The 16,604-nt window shown below is 40.1% G+C and overlaps 1 protein-coding gene across 5 annotated transcripts in view; it reads right to left on the minus strand.

The window, feature by feature from the left end:
- The window catches only part of SYTL5 (synaptotagmin like 5), a 66,586-nt gene that overhangs the window by 39,409 nt on the left and 10,573 nt on the right, over positions 1 to 16,604 (minus strand). Inside the window, exon 1 of one of the 5 annotated variants that reach the window (XM_081858866.1) lies at positions 4,103 to 4,166. The exons of 3 other annotated variants lie outside the window; for them this stretch is intronic. The gene's annotated coding sequence lies outside the window, so the exon portion shown is untranslated. Of the gene's footprint in view, positions 1 to 820; positions 885 to 4,102; positions 4,167 to 16,604 lie in introns of those variants that run through there. One more of the 5 variants, XM_081858864.1, reaches the window with a different exon arrangement.

The following is a 16,604-nucleotide window of genomic DNA, read 5'->3' on the forward strand; positions in this document are numbered from 1 at the left end:
TCAGTATGCACTGCATACATAATCAATCATATTTATAAAAACTGCCCGCTTGTTGAAGTCTCTGTCTAAACTATGATTCCAGTTTATTGCTAGAGGAAAAGCCAACATATCAGTTTAAGTGTCACAGGTAAAACAGAAGTAATTTTACTGTGCTCTGTTCAAATTAGTGATAAAATCCCAAAAATAGTCTTGCTGTGAAAGGACAACAAATTAGGATCATTCCTGATCTACATTTATATCATTTAATCGGGAATAACATTTAATCGGAAAGTATTCTAATTTTTTTTCACCAAACCTTTATTAGGTATTACGAATATAGGCCATCATAAAACATCCGTACATAAAATTTTAAAATATATATAAATAAACAGCCATGTAAAAATATGTAATAATGAGGATTTTCATTGGCATTTCTTCTCACTAAATAGTGCCATTCACCACTCTGAGAGATACTACTGATAAAAACTCATCCACCCTTGCAGTTACTTCCAGGATAATGTCAGTCAGGCAGAATCTGGTATTTTCATTGTGCCGTGATGTATTCTAATCAGCCAACTATGCTATAACAATGCGATACTTTAAGATGGTATAAGAGAAACTATAACCTTAAAATAGCCCAGCTTCATTCACCGAGACATCAGGAAATAAAACAAAACAGGCAGCAAACTTCCTGTTCAGTTAAAGAAGTCTACTGTTATGAGAAGAATTCTTATAAAACATTTTTCATAAGTCTTATTTTGCTGGACAGTATGACAAGAGCTACTGTGTGTTTAAAATGAGAATAAATCTTCAAATGGCGTTGTAAATACATAGGTCTTACCGTATCCAGAGTGCTAACAGCTGAAGTACTTCTGGTCAACTTACAGAGGACTACTGCAGTGGACTCTTTACAAAACTAGAAAAACCAGCTGTTCTTCCACCAGCAATCTGTTTGCACAAAGCACACACCCAGCAGTGTGATGCAATATTTGCCACCAGCGCCTGGTTATCAAAAGTACAAGGAACTACCTGCAGCCCCAACCTAATGAATTTTCAAAGGAAGGAAGGAAAGTCTTCCATCTTTTTAGAACCATCTTCATCAAACAACAAAGTGAAAAGCTGTCATGTCAGTCATTCAAGGAGAATTACAAACTACCATTTATAATGCCCAATCATACAGATGTAACTGATTTCTTTGAAAATGTAAAAAGTGGTTAGGTCTAGGAAGCTGCTCTATACCAAGTCAGGCCATTCCATCCATCTAGCTTACTGTTTCCTTCAGTGACAGGCAGACAGGAGTGTTTCCCAGTCCTACCAACAGACTGAACTTGGGACCTTCTGCATGCAAAGCATATGCTCTGCTCCTGAGCTATGGCTCTAAGGTCTGAACTAGCCAGATCACCAGATGGAATGCCACTGCATTAGTACTGCCCAGTGGGTATTTCAGTTTATATGAAGCATTTACAACAGAATACCACAGGTGTTGTTCCACTAATGGAAGGCATCCATCAACAAAATGAGGAAGTGTGTGTGTGTGTGTGTGTGTGTGTGTGTGAGAGAGAGAGAGAGAGAGAGAGAGAGAGAGAGAGAGATTATCTCCTCTGCAAAATCTACTGAATTTGAGGAGGCTCAATGAAGTTGAAAGGGAGAGGATACATTGGCAAGAACTGCCTCACTCCCCATTCCACTGATGGATGTCGTCTATAAGCAGAGTGACACTTGCTAAATGCCACTATTCTATTTTATTTTTTTAAAAACCAACAGATCACTTTTATGAGGGGGGGGAGCACATACATAAAGACAGTGAAACAAACAAAAAAGTGAACCCCCTAATTTAATAACACCCTGTGAGGCAAGAGAGGCACTTTACTATGTTAGGACAAAACATCAAAAACTGGAGTTCAAACTAGCAATGTTTCCTGTTTTGTAATGCATATATGACTATTTTCATTCACACCAGATAGTATTTTTTTTACAAGTGGGGCATATAATGAACATTTTAAAAATCTGATAGATTCCTCAGCGCTCTGGGAAATTTCCCAGTGGTTAGAAATGGCAAACCTCCTGAGGCTCCTAGTCTCATTGTGCAATGGCGACACAATGGACCATCCATAGGATCGATTCAGAGCACCCTCTCTTGACACTGTACAGCCTGCAACATGCCCTGGTAGTCAACAAAACAGAGGAATATGCAACAAGCTGGATTATGGCTGCAGCGTGAATAGCATTAAGAGTTATTGGAATGCCAAACACACACTCCTTAGCTCTGCAAGTGGAGCCTTCATTATACTAAAATGGCCAACAGCATGGCTTTTAAATATATCAAAACATGTTGCGGGACTGTGGTATTATGCACACTTACTTCAGAGTATACCCTTTTGAACCTAATAGGACTTCCTTCCAAATAAATGAGCTTATGATCAACTGAACAATGTTCAATGTAACTAAATGGAATAACCTTACATAAATCAATAAACAGTTCATGTCACTGCTGGATCACAACAAATAAAAAGTAACCTTTTTGTATGAACATATTGATGTTCAGGCTGTCAGGTGGAGACAGTGTCTTGATACCCTGACAATGTTTAATTATCAAATACTGCAAAACATTTTTTAATGGCTAGACGTAATGGCATGGTAAAGACTTGAAGTAAGAAAGTAACATTACCTTTACCTTACCATACTACAAAAAAAAGCCCATCATTAAACAAACACCACAATCTTGCTAGCATTCGTATTATTTCATCTCCTGAAGTTACGTATCCGCAGTAAATACACAGCACCAAAAGGACACTTGTTGGCACATTCATTGCTCAAGTAAAAACAGAAGCTAGAAGCCACTCTTTCAATTTTTTTGGAATTATGCCAGCTTCCCTGGCACGCTGTCTTGGATTCTGTTAGATCAAAGCCTGTGCTTCCAAGCTGTACCAAATTTATAAAACAGAAGTGTGAAGCAGTAGCACATATGTATTAAAATACTAATACTCAGGCTAAAACACTTAATGCCTGAAGATTTTTTAAAAAGCCAATTGAGCCGATAAATACCAGTTAGCTTTAGAAATACAGTATTAGCCCCAGTTCCAGAAATGGCAGAAAAAACTATACTCATTTATTTTCTCTCACAAAAAGCCAAGAATAAGCCCCAAATACCTGTGCCTCCCCTCCTGAGGAGGAGGATGGGGAATCCCCAAAATAGAATCATATTACATTGCTAACCAAGTGTGCCATATAATCCCATACATTCTAGATGACGAGACGAAACAATGGCTCCACTTGGAGAGAACAATCAAAAACTTCCCCAAAACAGCATACAGTGGAACCTCTATTTGCGACCATAATCCGTTCCGGAGGTCTGTCCGGAGGTCGAAATGGGTTGCTGGGAGAGGCGCCATTGTGTGCAGGCACGGGTGGCAATTGCCGCTCCTGCACATGCATAAATGGCGATCGCCGCTCCTGCACATGTGCGAATGGCAGCAAACCTGCCAGTTACTTCTGGGTTTGCAGCAGTTGCGACCTGGAACAACCGTAAGAAGAGGCGGAGGTTCAACTGTACCCATTTCTCCAAAACAAACTAAAGAAAATCCCCACAATACTAAACAGGTTCACACAGTCCACGCCTAAAGCATGGAAGGAAAAAGTAGGCAAACTGTTCCCAGCCTCACTAATTCCCCTGGCTCATCACCCACTATTCCAACATGCAGCACAAAGCCTCCAGATAAAAACCTGGCAAGCCAAAGGCCTACATCATTTAAAGACTTCTACCCATACTGACATAAACCTATAACGACACAAGAAATACAAGACAAACTAGGGGACACCCAAATATCTTGGCTAATGCACCACCAACTACACGCCTTCTTGAACAATCCAGCAGTAAAATCAGCAGCCACTAAGCTCTTGGCTACCTTCAAAAACCTTCTCCTGACAGCAACAGGACACAGCAAGGAGATGGTAATCACAGTATACAAAATACTGCTCCCACAAACCCCCACGATGCTATCAAAAACAATGGGAGCACAACATAGGCTATGAAATTTAACCCCACCCAATGGACTGGAATGTGGTCTAAACCTCCCTTTAAATCCATCTCAGGCGAAAGAAGGAAACTCACTCTGAAACTTACCTATAGATGGTACCTAACACCACGAAACTGGCATTGATAAGCCCAGGAGCCAAAATGTTGGAGAGGCTGCACCTCCACAGGCACATACCTTCACATGTGGTGGGAATCCCCCAAAATCCAACCCTCCTGGACAGCAGTCCTACAAGAGATATGCAAAATAACTAACAGGTATTAGAATTCACCCCAGAAGTGGCGCTACTGAATATTTTCCAAGATAATAATGTCCATTCACATTATAAAGAGCTTATAACCCACCTACTTTCAGCAGACAAAAGCATCATAGCCAGACACTGCAGAGATCTGTCAGGAGTGAACATGGGCCACTGGTACCAAATAACATGGGAAACAGCCTTCCTAGAAAAGCTAACCAACAGACCGAAACTGACATGGGAAAATAGATGACTTACATGACGCAATCATCCCTCCCCCACTCACAAATGCAAACAAACCTCACTGTAGCCAACAAAACCCCATACATACACTATATAAAAGAATGTAAGTTTCACCACCCCATCTCTCCTCTCTCTTCTTCTTTGATCTTATACCGTATATAACACTAATGTCTCATATCAAATGTAACTGATCTGTAGAAAAGACTTAACAACCTGAAAAAGAGACAATGCACGTACTTTTATAAACCAAGAAAATATTTAATAAACATTACTTTTTATATAAAAAATACAGTATTATGTGTTCCTCACTTCTCCCAAGTGGTGAGAGGTTTCAGGAGGAGTATTAGCTTGGTTTAGCTTCATTTGGACAAGAGAAGACTGGACACATATGATGCTTTTGTAATATTTGGCTTATTTACAAGTGGAGCACAGGTGGAGGCAAGCAGCATGTAAACTCCTATCAGGCAGCAGATCCTCTGCCCCACATCAGGTCTCCAGAGAAGCACCTACAATCCTAAGATGCTTCCAGCCTCTAGCTCGCTCATATTCTGCTCCTGCCTCTGTGGATTTCAAAATTTCTCATCTCGTCCCTAAGCTGCTCTCTGAAAGGGAGGATTTGACAACAACACAGAGATGCACTGCATCGTAAGCAGACTTTCCCCACATTAACAAATGGAAGATCTCCACAGGAGAACCATGTACATCAAGGGAAGGGCATGAACATGCAGCCCTGACCCTGCTCCACAGTTTTGACCTTGCATGTTGAGGTCAATGCCTGAACACGCCAACAATGTGCGGAGAAAATATTATGTGCAACTTAAATTGTGATGAGTGTGACACAATCTAACAAACTGACAGAATGCTATCCCAAACCTCTGCACTGCTTTAAGTTTTTAATATTTATCTCATTTCCCATTGAAATGTAGTAGTTAAAATGGAAATGCAATGACAGTGATGAAGCACAAGGTATATAGTTTATCTCAAAAAATACAGGTTTTAGTTCAGTACAAATGCTGCAGGCAAAACAATAAGATTGAGGTGAGTTATGCCCAAGCCTTCCCCCCCCCCCCTTCTCCACAGGTGATTTAACACCACAGATGTGTTTTTGTTTCGGAGCAGAAAATGAGTAACATTTGTTACATGGTTCTGATCAATTTAGCTTTGAGTAATAGGTTTTATCTGGCCAGAATTATCCATATGTCATTCTGTATTTCTTTACAAATCCATACAAAGCATGTCCCCAAATGGTACGTGACAGCAAAAGGTTTGTCTTCAATTTAATTTAGCATTGTTTAGCAAACTGCTTTGATGGTGCAACTCTGCAGTGAACTATACCAGTTTGTAGGTCAAACACAGCTTGAATCAAAACAATGGCAGAGGACCCCAGGACACAGGGCTGTTTGCATATCACAGCGTCTCTAGAGTACCAAGTTCTTCCTGGTAGAAGGGAAGCAGGTACTGCTCAAGCAGTGAAAGTTGCTACCTGAAAGAACTTGGACACATGACTTTGTTTCCTAAGGACACCTTCCTCCTCCTTTATTATAAGGGGCAACGTATGTTTTAGAGAAAGGATCGACATATGGGCGGGGTATAAATAATAAATTATTATTATTATTATTATTATTATTATTATTATTATTATTATTATTGCAATCAACTCTATCCACAAGAACAACTGCACCATCAACACAGCAACCCTGCCATTGGCCTCATTAACAAGAGCAACCCTGCCCTTGGTCACCCCAGTCACTGAGAATCATGCCTGTCCATTTACACAGTTCCATCCTCTGGGTTCGATTTCTCAGCAATGCTAGGGAACACAGGGAGCTTCCTTACACCAAACCAAACTATTTTGCCAATCTGGCCCAGTAGTACCTACTGTTTTATTCTGTTTTTAGTCCTCTATTGGGAGCTGCCAAGAGTGGCTGGGGAAACCCAGCCAGATGGGCGGGGTATAAATAATAAAAATTATTATTATTATTACTCTGACAGCTCCTCTACACAATCTCAGGCAAATGTCATCCCCTTCACCTGCTATCTGACCGGAACACTACAGAGTGAACCCAGGACCTTCTGCATGAAAATCAGGTGCTACACCATTGAACTGTGGTCTTTCCCGCACCTACTAGAACTTGACAGAACCTTGGCAAAAGAACAGAGCCCAAAAATACAGCTGCTGGCCATTGTTAACCACCAGCGTCTAATTGTAGGCAGTGCCAGGACAAGATGTAGGCTACAGAACAAGAGAGAGAAATACTGTCTCCTGACACGCAAGGCCCATCCTTGTGTTAAGAGAATCTCTTTTCACAGAGCCAGTCTTGAATATGCTTCACAGCATTTAAAAAACACACACACACAAAACGTTCTGACAGTGTTAAATTCCACAGTGGTTAGAAGAAGATTCTTTCCAGACTGCAGACTACAGCAGGTTGTTAGGTCTTGCTGACCTCCTTTCATTTGCTCAACAGGACATCAAGTTGTCTAATTCTACTGCTACATTTGCTATTTGATATCTTTAAGCCAAGAGGATAAAAGAAACAGAAAGAAGTAATGATCACACACACACACACAATCTCACATGAGTGTCTTAGCATAAGAATCTTGTTTGTAAGCCAACAAAAATTGTGACTTTACTACACTACACTCTGAACACACAGAGGGCAAGTAGTAAACACAACAGTAGCAGATCTGTGTATTTAAAAACAAAGCTCTGCCACAATCTTGGGTTTGCTGGCACTAAACCATTTACTGCAGATGGCAAACTTAGAGTCCTCTGTATGGGAGACATTTTTATAACCTACAGAGTAACAGTTGTTAGCACAGTGAACATAAACAGCTTTCCCTCATGCAAAGGGTGGAGGTGGAAAACATATTATGTCCTTGGTTGCTGAAGAAACCTCCCATATCGCCCACGCTTTTCTGAGAAAGCTTCAGCAAGAGGGATGAAGTTATTGGTGGCATCATGCTTTGAAGCATAGTGTCTCATCCCCTGATGACAGAATGAACCCATTAGGGTTCTGAGAAGCCAAGTGTTATACATCTTCTCTTCCTTTCTTTTTGTCCTCTCTGGCTGTTAGTTATCTGCCATTAGTGCAAAGTGTTCCCTCTTTTCCCAATGACACATCACTAACGTCTCCACTTGAGGGCTTCCAGCTCTATAAGCATTGAGGCAGAGTTATGCAGTCCTATGCCATGTACTTGCAGTCAATGTTCTCTGAAAAAGGCTTATGTACTCCACAATTAGCTGAATCCTTTCCTCTACTGTGGCTGGTTGGATGGGGGGAGGGGGAGGGAAACACTCATTTAAAAATCTCTTTTAACTTAAATTTGAGAGTTTTAACTTACACATTTTCATATACTACTATTAAAGGGAGGGACTAACCAAGGAACACAGAATTCCAACTAGCTTCTGATCTTCCCTTGCACTGACAGGGTTTTACCAGCAGTAGTTCCCACTGGTGCAACAATGAAGCTACAGAATTGTAGAATCGCTATGCTAGTGTATCTTTAGCCTCCATCAGTACAAGTGGACTTAGGAGTGATCCTGTCTCCTTCCAATGGATTTAGTTGGGATCACTGTGTTAGCAACTTTATTTGTATTCTGTTTTCCCACAGTGTACCCTGCCCAGTTTACAACAACATCAAAAACCATCACCAATACTTTTTTAAAAAAACTATCATTTCAAAACTCTTATTTTAAAATATGTCTACGCAATTTAAACAAAACATAAAATCTTCAATAAACCAAATCAGAACATCCTGAAACATAAATTTATTATGAAAACAGTCAACAGCATACTAAACAATCTGTAATGAGACTTCCCTCTCTTAACAGCTATGGAAGCAATACTGTTTTCTAAATTTAAACATATTTTACTTCACATAAAAAGACCACTGCATGCATATATATGCATGCCACTTTACCTTATTTTTGATGAGCAATGAAATAAAGGATATGGGAAAAGGTCATTATCGTCAACGAGAAATCTACTATCAAAATACTAAATGACAGTATTTAAAACATTTCAATCTGGCAATCCAGAAATGCTAATCCTTATCACCACAGGTGGCTATCAAAAACATTAATGACATCTGATAGGCACCTGCAGAACAGAGTATTTTAAAAGGTTAGAGAAAAAGAATCCCAGGTTTACACAATTCTCATAAATATATGTTCCCTTGTTCCAATTCCCCGTGAAAACAAGTGTTTCCAAAGGCTCTTCTGTGGTCTCTGGAATATTTAAATAGTTTTGTTTCTCTTCCCTAGAGCTCTATGAAGCTGGAACTTCCCTTTCAACAACCTGCTCTTGGTAAGCTGACAGCATTTTCTTTGAGGAATTAAAAAGAAGAAGTGCAGCTCTCTTAAAATGCCAGAAACAAATCTTGGGATGAAAACGAACGTACACTTGCTGCCTGTTCCCGTGTCCACTTATTAATGTCTGGGTGATTAATACCAGGCAAGGAAGAGCAACAAGTTATCTTTCTAGAATTATTGGCCTTTAAGCATGTCAGGCTAATGTTAATGAATCAAGTCCTTGCACAGTATTTATAAGATTTAAATTATTCAGTAGCACAGTCTACATGCTCAATGCGGCCTTTAGAAAAAGCTTTTTATACAAATTGTTTCAATTTTTGAGATTAGGCTATTAATTAGAAGAAATTAAGCTACACATCTGTTCAATTTCCTTTTTAACACCAAATGGCGGAAATCGGGTTTAGGTAACATGACAAAAATCAGCTGCACTCCTTTAGATGAGAAACCTGAACTTCAAAGGGGGAAGTACAAGGGCTACATTTGGGCTATGCTTTGCAATTTCAGACATGTTATAGCTCTGAAATAACCTACTCAAAAGATGCAAACAGGTCCTTAGCAGTGAACCACACTGTGATGCAAATAATTTTGTTGCACTAATTTTCTATGACAAAGAAATGTTAAAGAAATGGTGGTAGAAAGGATAATTCCATTTACAGATACCATCTGGTTTCATGACAATCTACAGAACTTTATCAACACATCCTACTATACACCATTACTGTACATTGCCTGGAAAATGTTATTCTCTAGTGTTAGGCAAAGTATAGAAACTGCATCAGGCAACAGGTGTTGGAGGGCAGGAGCTGCAGCTCTCCCTCCCTCCCTCTCCTAAGGTGTATCTGTTCTTGCTAGATGACAGGCCCACGTATGCTCTGCTGTCTGTCCTAGACCCCCTAAATTCAGGTGTGGTACAGGGCACTATCCTGTCACCAGTGTTGAAGAAGGGGTGTAGGGGTGTGTGCGTGCGTGCGTGCGTGCGTGCGCAGGTAGACACAAAACATAGAGTTGGGGGGAATGTGTGTGTGTGTGTGTGTGTGTGTGTGTGGAATGTTCTCTGTTTTCATGCTTAAAATAAAATGGCTGGAACCTCCTCTTCTTCACCTTCACATTCACCTTCAGATGGTTAATGCTTTGTCTCATCTTTGTAAGTACCCTTATAGTACCCTTGGGGTTTTTTGTGCCTGTTGTTACTGAACTAAAGAAGATTCATAAATGAATTGTCACTGTACAGTAGATAAGAAGCGGCCACTAAAACAGGGTGCAAGGAGTAAATATGTCTTTGTGCTCAGTCCACTTTTTTATTTTAGTGTGGAGCATCTGATGGGAATTTGTGCAGTTGGAAGATCTGTTTAAAAACAGCAAGAACCTAGTATTGAGTAAGATGCAATGCCAGTTCAGTCAGTTGCTTTATATGGAATGGGAGATGCTGTCTTGTCCTTCATGTTAGGCAGCAAAATGTATTGAGTCGGCCCTGCTGTTAGTTAGTTAGTTAGTTAGTTAGTTAGTTAGTTATACTTGTCTAACGGCTTTACAAGATTCCAATTCTGTGCCAACCAAGAGGAACTTGCAAGAACAGTGAGGCAAAGCTGAACAGTTCTGCACTGTTTGCCTCACGTAGAGGTCATATTTACGGAGGCATCTTGAGTTCAAATTAGGAGGAAATTTCATATAACAAAGTAAACATTTGGCACCAGAACTAAGTCCCTACAGGGACTGCAGAGAACATCTTGCCCACTGTGGGAAAGGGCTGAGCAACAAACCTACCCTACCCTACCAAGAAATTATCACAAATTTTCAGAAGATTGAGGTTTATAATAAGCCAGGGACCCTGTGACCATTTGTTAATATAAATAAGAGTCTCCGAATCTCTTTTTACTTAGAAAGGAACAGTAGTTTTAGGATCAAGAATCTAATATTGCATCTAATTTCAGTATGGAGTTTTCAAGAGATAATAACCTGGACTTTGGACTTCACATGCCAATTTGTGGCTCTCCAGTCCTTTTGCTGCTATACTTTGCCAAGCCAGGCCAGGTTTTGACTTAGCACATTGGCCCAACCCAGGCTCATGGCTAAGTTCTCCAGACTAGCCAACGAGCTGTAGCAAAGTCAAGCTCTCTTCCCTCAGTAATGCTTTTTTGGAACCCCTGCTCCTCACTGGCGAATTGTCAGGTCTCAGTAAGTTTATTATTTTTAAAGAGTAATAATGAGGCTTGTCTCCAGCTTACTGAATTGTGTCAGAATGAAGAGTTCTGTCACACTGCAAGTGCTAGTGGTAAAAGTGCACAAAAATCTGGATGACAGATGGACAACTTTTCAAATAGAACGATCTTCCAGCTGACGTTTCTGGGTATTTGATCTGTACTTTAACAAGTCTTCTAATATCCATCAAAATCAGAGTCCTCAAACATGCTATTGTTGGTAGTTTATTCCCTTTTGAACATGGGCTAGTAATAGATATATGTACAAAACCCAATTCTTTAAAACGTTATACCCAGCAGGCCTATATAAGCTCTCCCTTTTCTAACAGAGCCTCTGTGCTTTTCACACACAGTATAATAATTTGACCATAAAACGTTTGCTGAAATCAGTCCTCTGGCATAGTACTTTAGGGCATGACTAGATGCAATGGTCAATCTATTCTAATCTGCCTCCTCCCAAAAATAATATTTGCTGCATTTGTCACCATTCTGGTCAGTTGCCATATTAGAGGCATTCACTGAACTGGCAATGTTAAAACTATCCATGTATAGAAAAGGCCCCGCTCTGATCACTAACCATGAGACTATGCCCAGGATTCTCCTAGGAAATGGGTATTTTCCAATAAAAAAAATACCAAATGTCTGGCAATTTGTCTGAATACTTTGTTACAAATGAATATTTATGAGTAAATTAGTTTCTTAGCAACACCAGAATGCTATTCCAAAGAAATAGCAGAAACCAATTATGAACTAGAAACCAATGCTTGAAATAAACTTCAGAGGACATACTATCTGTGAAGCTTTGAACTTCCCACATAAATTTCCTCCATGAGAATGATGTCCCAGATCCTGAAATGCCAATCCCATATTGGTTAAAAACTGCAATCTTCTAAAGGTAAAGGGACCCCTGACCATTAGGTCCAGTCGTGACCGACTCTGGGGATGCGGCGCTCATCTCGCTTTACTGGCCGAGGGAGCAGGTGTACAGCTTCCGGGTCATGTGGCCAGTGTGACTAAGCCGCTTCTGGCGAAACCAGAGCAGTGCACGGAGATGCCGTTTACCTTCCTGCTGGAGCGGTACCTATTTATCTACTTGCACTTTGACATGCTTTTGAACTGCTAGGCTGGCAGGAGCAGGGACCGAGCAACGGGAGCTCACCCCGTCACAGGGATTTGAACCGCCGACCTTCTGATCGGCAAGTCCTAGGCTCTGTGGTTTAACCCACAGCGCCATCCGCATCCCGCAGATCTTCTACAGAGCTGTAATTTTGGACTTGGTCACAAATTCTGTCTGAGGAAAGAACTGTGTGGCAGGAGCAGCCCTGTCCTTCTGGCTTGGACACTGTTGCCAGCTCTCCTGCCATATCTGATTGGGGTGGGGTGAAAAAATGCTTCTGGAGAGGAACTGCTCTCTATCAAGGGCAAGGCAGTCAGAACCGCTAGTGACATCAGTGGGAAGTTGATGCCCTCCAAGACATCCAGAATCTGCATAGACAGAACTATATAACTGTATAATAATAATAACAACAACAACTGTAATTTAAGAACCTGCACCTGAATTTGCTTTTCCCTCCTCCTTCCCATTCATATTTTTCTCATGCGTCATGCCCTATTAGATCGTAAACCTAAGGACAGGAACCATCTTAGCACTGATTTCAGTAACTGATATTATGTTGAACACTACTGAGTGCAAGAGTTCCACAGCAGCTTGAGGTGAGTTGAAGCAGAGAAATGTCAGGTGGTAAGAAGGTTAAACACATCCATTCCCTTAGAGCGCATTACCAAAGGTCCAGATGATCCTGGCTGCACCCGTTATTTGCACTTTCACTTTGCAAACTGTAATGTGCAATGTGAAAAAGAAAACTACTAGAAGAGCCACAATCATGTCAAGTCTACCGTCATCAAGTGAAACTCAGTACTGTGATAACGGCACCTTGCTTGCATCAGCTTTCAGTTTCTCCAGAAACCAACAATAAGAAGCTCAATAGGAGAGCATCTGCTTTGCATGCAGAAAGTCCCAGGTTCAATCCTCAGCAACTCCAGGTAGGGCTGAAAATACCCGCTTCCTAAAAGGACAGTGATATACACCAGCGGAACCACCATACCGTAGGTGATTTCCTCTTTTTTCTATTACTGAGGCGCTTGACTTCTTTTTCTTTTGCTTTACTGGACTGGAACATGAAAACCGGAATTTTCAAATATTGATTTACGTGAAAGATTAAAAACAGAATTAAGATAAAGGGACATTTTAGAAAGAAACTGGGACTGCTATCTGTTTATGAAAGACTGAACTGATATCTTAGAATTATAGGGGAGAGCAACGTTGGGAGAGGAGACGCCGAAAAGCTAATGTTAAATTAAGGATCTGGTGACATCTAGTGGCGAAATGAAGACTGTTTAATTCTTTGACCGGTTCCCCTTCCCCTTCTCTCTCTCCCCTTCTCTCTCTCCATCTCTTGTACTCCCCCTAATTGTTTTCTATCTTTCCCTTGCTTTTCGGTTTTGCGATCTCTTTGTTAGTTGTTTTTGAGCGACCACCCAGCCTGATTGGAGGAAAGAAGACCAGCTGATAGAAGAATAACTGGACTGGGCGGAAGAGGAATTTGAAGGACTTAAGGGCAAAATTCCTATAGTGCCTACGGTGATTATAAGGAAAATATAAATAAGGGTTGGACAACTCAGGAGGGTCAAGGACAGAAAGTCAATATAATAAAGACTGAGAAGACTGATAGATATAACAAAAGGGTTAGAAAGAAAAACGGAGGGAAGGCACCACAAGGGAGGGGTGGGAACGCAAAAACAACAGGATGTCGCATACAGGAAAGAAGGGAACAAACGGGGGAAATCCTAGCGATAGAAGGGGATCGAAACAAGAGGTAGATTTTAAGACCGATATTTTGAAGGTGCTTGCTGAAATCAGACAGAGTCAAACTAATGTAGAACATAAGTTAGAACAAGTAGATAATAGGATTGGGAGATTGGATAAAAAGATGGATGAGACAGTAAATGAACTAAAAGGCCAAATAAAAGAGATATTTAGGAGAACGCAGCTCAATGAAGAAGGATTAAAAAGGACTAGATCGGAGTTAAAAGATATTAAAAGAGAAAAGGAAAAGATGAAAGCGGAAGTGATGGATTTAAATAAGGCACAGGAGGAGATGAAGGATATTATCGCAATGAATGAATTGAGGCAGAGGGAGGTGAACTTAAGATTGAGGGCGGTGCCAGAGACACAAAATGAAAATGTCAAGGAGAAATTAACAAAGGAGTTAGCGGAATGGATGGGGATGACAGTCGAGGAAATGGCCAAAAATGTGCAGAGTGCATTTAGAATGCGGGTCAGTTCAACAAGAGTAAAGAAATATACAGGCGATTGCCTGATAACATTTAAGGATAAAGAAATGAGGAATAAGATACTCTTAAGGAATAGGGAAAAGAGATTGAATATAGAGGGAAATTATATTATTATCTTTAAAGACGTCCCAATCAGACTACTTAAACGTAGAGATTCTTATAAATTGTTGGTGCAGGCACTGAAGAAAAATAAAATAGAATTTAGATGGGAATTCCCGGAAGGGTTATCCTTTATATATAGAGGCAAAAAGCATAAGCTATCAAACCAGGAGGAAACCGGGAAATTCTTGAGGAAATATAAAGAATTAAGGGTGGAGATGAATGGAGGGGGGGGAGCGGAAGGAGGAGTTTCAGGAGAATCTGAATCAAAAGAAGAGGAGGGAGGGGGAGGGAGTGGACCGGACGAAGAGACAGAAGGAGAGCCAGAAGAGGAAGATCCAGGAAATTGATAAAGATAAGGAAAATTTAAGGGAGTAATAGAAACAATGGGGTTAAAAATCTGGAGTTGGAATATTAATGGGATGAACGACAAAAAAAGAGGAATAAAATTGAACAATATCTGAAAAAGAAAAATCTAGATATTATTTGTCTCCAAGAAACGCACGTAGCAAGAAGGCACAGGAAAATACTAATCAATAGGAGGTTAGGAAATGAATTTGAGTCTTTGGATAAAGAGAAGAAAAGAGGGGTGGTCTTTTATATTAAAAATAAGATTGAGGCTAAACCAATATTTAAAGACGAAGAGGGCAGAATAATAGGGGTCCGTATCAATTGGCAAGGAGAAAATTTGGTGGTAATTGGGGTATATGCCCCAAATGATAACAAGTCGGAATTTTTTAAAAAATTGGAAGAGAAAATTTGTGAATTTGTTGATCAGAAAATTATTCTAATGGGTGATTTGAATGGGGTGGTCTCTCTAGAAGCTGATAGGTGTAGGGAAGGAGGAAGTAAGAATGGGAAGCTACCAAAATCTTTCTTCTCAATGGTAGATAATGGTAATTTGATAGATATTTGGCGTCTTAAACACCCACTGGATAAACAATTCACCTTCCACTCCGAACCAAATCAGTCGCTGTCACGTATCGATCAGATATGGATCTCAAGCGAGTTATGCCCAAGAATTAAAACAATAGAAATAAGACCGAGTGTATTCTCAGATCATAATCCGATGGAGTTGGAATTAGAAAGCCTGGAGCTAAGAACTTTTAGATGGAGATTAAAGGATTATCTGCTGGAGGATCAAAAAATTGTTGAGAAAGCGCAGGAAAAACTAAAACAATATTTTATGGAAAACAGCGGTAAAGGAACAAAAGCTAACGTAGTATGGGAAGCAAGTAAGGCAGTAATAAGAGGTTACTTTATCCAGCAGAATGCAATCAAAAACAAGAAGAGAGAAAAAGGGAAAGATGAGATTTTGAAGCAGATAATGGTAAATGAGCAGAAATTATCCCAAAAACCTAATTGCCAGAAAGCAAAAGAAAATATAAAAATTCTACAAGCTCAATTTGCTACAATAATAAATAGAGAGGTTGAATGGAATATAAAAAAATTAAGACAAAAAAACTTCGAGTTTGCAAATAAGTCAGGCAAGTGGTTAGCATGGCAAATTAAAAAGAGGAAGGAAAGGAGCACAATAAATAAAATAAAGGTGGGAGAGGAAGAGAAATCAGATCCTAAAGAAATTAGGGGAGAGTTTCTCAATTATTATAGAAGATTATATTCCAACAAAGAGAAAATTAGTTTAAGGAGAATTGAGAGATTTCTGAAGGATAAAGGGGTGAAAAAAATCTCAATGGAGGAAAGACAACAGCTGAACACCCCAATAGGAAGTGATGAAATAGAAGACGCAATTAAAGAGTTAAAGAGGGGGAAAGCTCCAGGCCCTGATGGATTCACCGCGGGTTATTACAAAGAGATGAAACCCATTTTGGTGGGACCTTTGAAAGAAACTATGGATAACATTTTAAGGAAAGGGGAATTCCCAGAGACCTGGAAAGAGGCATATATTACGTTTATCCCCAAGCAAGACGCAGATTTAACCCAGGTTAAAAATTATAGACCGATCTCACTGCTAAATGTAGATTATAAAATATTTGCGGGGATCCTTGCAAAAAGACTGAAGAGGCTATTATCAGAGACTATTCATGGGGACCAAGCGGGATTCCTGCCAGGACGGCAGATGAGAGACAATACAAGAAATATAATTAACATGTTAGAGTATTTATCTGTCAAGATTAACAAAC

Source organism: Podarcis erhardii (assembly GCF_964252035.2).
Source record: "Podarcis erhardii genome assembly, chromosome: 4".
Classification (NCBI taxonomy): Eukaryota; Metazoa; Chordata; class Lepidosauria; order Squamata; family Lacertidae; genus Podarcis; species Podarcis erhardii.